Consider the following 5,849-nt stretch of genomic DNA (forward strand, 5'->3'; position numbering starts at 1 on the left):
TAGTGTTATTAAAAAGGAATTTTCTTTTTGTGTATTACATGCTTGAGAAATGATGGTTTCTAAATGTAATGGGACCTCAGATGTTTTCTTTTTCTTTTTCTCGATGTTTAGGGACAGTGGGGTAGGCAGGAAAAGGTTCATAGAAGGGTGCGATGGGTCGACCAGCCTGACTTTGGACATTTGTTTTGTTTTAATTTGCTGAGAGTTCCATATGCATTTGCTTAAATCATTTCCATATACAAATTGCTAAAAATTCCTCATGTCAGTGTTATGGAGTACGACGTATGGTCGCCTTGGCAGAGGGACCGTGAGAGAATTTTCCTGTATACATTGTTTAATACATTGTTCAAGAAAGATTAGCTGCCTGACAGGTTTTTCACTCTCACTTTTATACTCCATAAAGTTGTTTCAATGGTAATAAGGACAGGTTGTTAAATTTGTCATGTTAATACACCTGTATGTTTCTTCTCTTATTTTTTCGAGACTTTGTTAAGTCTCGAAGGGGGGAATATGTGGTATATTTTCAGGTCTGATGCCGGACTGAGAGGCCCCTAATTAAAAACATATGTGAAAGAAGTAGGGCAAAGGCCAGGGGCTGAAAGATAAACATGTAGGAGAATACCTAAGACATGAGTTCATATCTTAGCTCGGTGATTGGAGGGCCTGAACCCGATATAAGGTGGGCGCGGGCCCCCAAGCTGCAGGACTTTCATATTCGACTGGAGGCCTCCGGACTGCTCGCGACGTCCGTATGACATGTGTGGCTTGTTTGTAATAAACTCTATTTTACCAGCAAGAACAGTGTCCTCGGAGCATCCTTCATCATCACTTCAACAGCACTGTCGCAGAAAAGATACGACACTAACGCACAAATGCCTTAAAACGTTAAAAATTGGACTCGCTAACGCACAAATGCCTTAAAACGTTAAAATGGACGAGCTAACACGCACAAACGCCTTAAAACGTTATAAATGGACTCGCTAACGCACAAATGCCTTAAAACGTTATAAATGGATGAGCTAACGTACAAACGCCTTAAAATGTGAAAAATTGGACGAGCTAACACGCACAAACGCCTTAAAACGTTATAAATGGACGAACTAACGCACAAATGCCTTAAAACGTTATAAATGGACGAACTAACGCACAAATGCCTTAAAACGTTATAAATGGACTCGCTAACGCACAAATGCCTTAAAAGGTTTAAATTGGATGTGTTAACAGTTTTTTTTCCTGTTGTCTTTAGAAGCAAAATAGTTAGTCATATTAATACGGACACAGAACTCGACGTTTTGGTCCAATCCTCGTTCGATAACCAGAGTTCATATCAGAAAACGTCTCTACGGGACCATGAATAAACACCATCACTTGAATTATAGACAGAACTCATTACAGCATGGAAAGAGTTAAAAACGACTAAATTAAAAATACTAATACATTTACTGTGTTTGTGAAACAGGACGACAGACTGAAACAGTTTAATCAGTTTTATTGACACAACACCGGCAGCAGAGGAACACAAACACATCTCTCTCTTAATAATAATACACTACAACGAAGAGATGAAGGAAGAGTTCTATCTACTCTGAGCTGAGATCAATAAATATACACAACATCAAATACTTCAGCAGTCGGATCAGGAAACGTAGTGTGAGGAAGAGTTACCACAATAAATACAATATTAGCCCGTATCATACAAAAAGATATCTTACATATATATACAGGTACGGGTACAGGTACAGGTACAGATACGGGTACAGGTTCAGGTACAGGTATAGGTCCAGGTACAGGTACAGGTTCAGGTATGGGTACAGGTACAGGTACAGGACGTGGATGTGACGTGAACTCAGTCGCTGCTCTCAGGTCAGATTCCTCCTCATGATCAGCTTTATTGAAAGGCCTGCCAGCAGGGTCGCTTCATCCACACCAGAGCTAACGCTACATGCTAAACACATTTAAAGGGCCACACCGGTGTTTTTACTTCTTTTACTACAAATCAAACATGCTAAACTACATTTTCAAAGGCACACCGCAGCGCTCGCATGGAGCTGTAACTTCATGTTTAGCGTCCGGACATTAGACTGGTATCAATCTGAACATCCGACTCTCAGAGAAGAAGAGGATTTACCGTAAGTTTAATTTTACACTGTCGTGAAAGAGAAGGTAAGAAAGACGTTGAAATAACAAGATGAGCATGATGTAAAGTTGATGAATAAAAACACCTGTCTGGTCCTTTAAAGGTCACTTCTCTCTGTCTCACTGTTGTTTTTACAGTTCTTTAAAGGTCACTTCTCTCTGTCTCACTGTTGTTTTTACAGTTCTTTAAAGGTCACTTCTCTCTGTCTCACTGTTGTTTTTACAGTTCTTTAAAGGTCACTTCTCTCTGTCTCACTGTTGTTTTTACAGTTCTTTAAAGGTCACTTCTCTCTGTCTCACTGTTGTTTTTACAGTTCAAACGAGGAGAAGAAACATTTTCACTTCAACGTGACAGTTTTTTAAAAAATGGCCCATTTGGAACCACTTTAACAAAAAAAACAGGTTTTAATCTCATTGTTCATTTCACCGTTTAATCAAACAGAGGAAGTCAAAGGACTCTATTTAAGTGACACATAGGAGGCTACTAATAACCAAACTATCATTAATCTATAGACTATTCTCTGTTAGTAACCATGGAGACGTGTTTAGACGTCATCACTAAAAGAGTTTATACGCAGCTGATTGTCTGAAATGTAATCACTACTAAATACTTTATATTGAAATCATTAAAGGATTTTACTTTTTAAATCATCCGTCTGAATTCACAGTGTGTGTTTAATATTTAGTAGTTCAAAACTATTCAAGTTGTTGGAATTCAATTCAATTCTCAGCTTTCTGCAGTGATGTACAGGTGGCCTTCAGGTAACACTGTGACATCACTACTGGGTGTGGTTAAAGGTGGACTTCAGGTAACACTGTGACATCACTACTGGGTGTGGTTAAAGGTGGACTTCAGGTAACACTGTGACATCACTAGTGGGTGTGGTTACAGGTGGCCTTCAGGTAACACTGTGACATCACTACTGGGTGTGGTTAAAGGTGGACTTCAGGTAACACTGTGACATCACTAGTGGGTGTGGTTACAGGTGGACTTCAGGTAACACTGTGACATCACTAGTGGGTGTGGTTACAGGTGGCCTTCAGGTAACACTGTGACATCACTACTGGGTGTGGTTAAAGGTGGACTTCAGGTAACACTGTGACATCACTAGTGGGTGTGGTTACAGGTGGACTTCAGGTAACACTGTGACATCACTACTGGGTGTGGTTACAGGTGGACTTCAGGTAACACTGTGACATCACTAGTGGGTGTGGTTACAGGTGGACTTCAGGTAACACTGTGACATCACTAGTGGGTGTGGTTACAGGTGGACTTCAGGTAACACTATGACATCACTAGTGGGTGTGGTTACAGGTGGACTTCAGGTAACACTGTGACATCACTAGTGGGTGTGGTTACAGGTGGACTTCAGGTAACACTGTGACATCACTAGTGGGTGTGGTTACAGGTGGACTTCAGGTAACACTGTGACATCACTACTGGGTGTGGTTACAGGTGTCCTTCAGGTAACACTGTGACATCACTAGTGGGTGTGGTTACAGGTGGACTTCAGGTAACACTATGACATCACTACTGGGTGTGGTTACAGGTGGCCTTCAGGTAACACTGTGACATCACTAGTGGGTGTGGTTACAGGTGGACTTCAGGTAACACTATGACATCACTACTGGGTGTGGTTACAGGTGGACTTCAGGTAACACTGTGACATCACTAGTGGGTGTGGTTACAGGTGGACTTCAGGTAACACTGTGACATCACTAGTGGGTGTGGTTACAGGTGGACTTCAGGTAACACTATGACATTACTACTGGGTGTGGTTACAGGTGGCCTTCAGGTAACACTGTGACATCACTAGTGGGTGTGGTTACAGGTGGACTTCAGGTAACACTGTGACATCACTAGTGGGTGTGGTTACAGGTGGACTTCAGGTAACACTATGACATCACTACTGGGTGTGGTTACAGGTGTCCTTCAGGTAACACTGTGACATCACTACTGGGTGTGGTTACAGGTGGCCTTCAGGTAACACTGTGACATCACTAGTGGGTGTGGTTACAGGTGGACTTCAGGTAACACTGTGACATCACTACTGGGTGTGGTTACAGGTGGACTTCAGGTAACACTATGACGTCACTACTGGGTGTGGTTACAGGTGGCCTTCAGGTAACACTGTGACATCACTAGTGGGTGTGGTTACAGGTGGACTTCAGGTAACACTATGACATCACTACTGGGTGTGGTTACAGGTGGCCTTCAGGTAACACTGTGACATCACTACTGGGTGTGGTTACAGGTGTCCTTCAGGTAACACTGTGACATCACTACTGGGTGTGGTTACAGGTGTCCTTCAGGTAACACTGTGACATCACTAGTGGGTGTGGTTACAGGTGGACTTCAGGTAACACTGTGACATCACTACTGGGTGTGGTTACAGGTGTCCTTCAGGTAACACTGTGACATCACTAGTGGGTGTGGTTACAGGTGGACTTCAGGTAACACTGTGACATCACTACTGGGTGTGGTTACAGGTGGACTTCAGGTAACACTATGACGTCACTACTGGGTGTGGTTACAGGTGGCCTTCAGGTAACACTGTGACATCACTAGTGGGTGTGGTTACAGGTGGACTTCAGGTAACACTATGACATCACTAGTGGGTGTGGTTACAGGTGGCCTTCAGGTAACACTATGACATCACTACTGGGTGTGGTTACAGGTGGCCTTCAGGTAACACTATGACGTCACTACTGGGTGTGGTTACAGGTGGCCTTCAGGTAACACTGTGACATCACTAGTGGGTGTGGTTACAGGTGGACTTCAGGTAACACTATGACATCACTAGTGGGTGTGGTTACAGGTGGACTTCAGGTAACACTATGACATCACTAGTGGGTGTGGTTACAGGTGGACTTCAGGTAACACTGTGACATCACTAGTGGGTGTGGTTACAGGTGGACTTCAGGTAACACTGTGACATCACTAGTGGGTGTGGTTACAGGTGGACTTCAGGTAACACTATGACATCACTAGTGGGTGTGGTTACAGGTGGACTTCAGGTAACACTGTGACATCACTAGTGGGTGTGGTTACAGGTGGACTTCAGGTAACACTGTGACATCACTAGTGGGTGTGGTTACAGATGTCATTAACTACGTTTACAATCACTAAATATTCAGTTTTGGTCCTTATTCCAATAAAGAAAATGTTCCTACTAGGCCTGTCAAAGTTAACGTTATAATAACGCAAATTAGTTTTAACGTTACTAATTTATTTAACGCATTAACGTAACTTGTGGTTTTTAGGTTGTAGCGTTTCAGTTTTATAGATAAAGTGAAGATCCTGGTATCATCTGAAAAATGTCAGGAAAAAAAGTCTGAAAAAAGTGAGGAGGTTAAATAACGCTCCAAAGTTAGGCTCAATGTTGGCGAAGAAAAACTGGCCATTTTCAAAGGGGTCCCTTGACCTCTGACCTCCAGAGATGTGAATGTGTGAGGGTCCAAAAAAAAGTCTGAAAAATGTAAAAAAAAGTCCCAAAAAAGTCCTTAAAATGTCGGATACTGGCATCATATGAAACTAGTAAACCTGAATCCATCGGTACCAAACATGTCATACTACGAAACACTTCAATGTTTCAATCGCTTCGATCCATATTTGTTGGCGTTTAGCCTTTCAAAAACAACACAGAGGGAGGCAGCACCTAACGGGGCGGTCCAACAGCAAACAGCATCATAAAGCTGAATTCATTACACGC

The 5,849-nt window shown here is 42.5% G+C and overlaps 1 long non-coding RNA gene across 2 annotated transcripts; it reads left to right on the forward strand.

The window, feature by feature from the left end:
- Positions 1-1,470: 1,470 nt before the first annotated feature.
- Positions 1,471-3,157, forward strand: LOC141757930 (uncharacterized). Of its 2 annotated transcripts, none has more exons than XR_012591783.1 (3): positions 1,471-1,766; positions 1,815-2,240; positions 2,417-3,157. It is a non-coding gene; the product is annotated as an uncharacterized LOC141757930 (long non-coding RNA). The 2 variants fall into 2 exon arrangements; XR_012591782.1 differs by having other exon boundaries at positions 1,479-1,742; positions 1,803-2,240; positions 2,417-3,153.
- The last annotated feature ends 2,692 nt before the right edge of the window (positions 3,158-5,849 follow it).

The sequence above is a fragment of the Sebastes fasciatus genome, chromosome 19 (assembly GCF_043250625.1).
Source record: "Sebastes fasciatus isolate fSebFas1 chromosome 19, fSebFas1.pri, whole genome shotgun sequence".
Taxonomy (NCBI): domain Eukaryota; kingdom Metazoa; phylum Chordata; class Actinopteri; order Perciformes; family Sebastidae; genus Sebastes; species Sebastes fasciatus.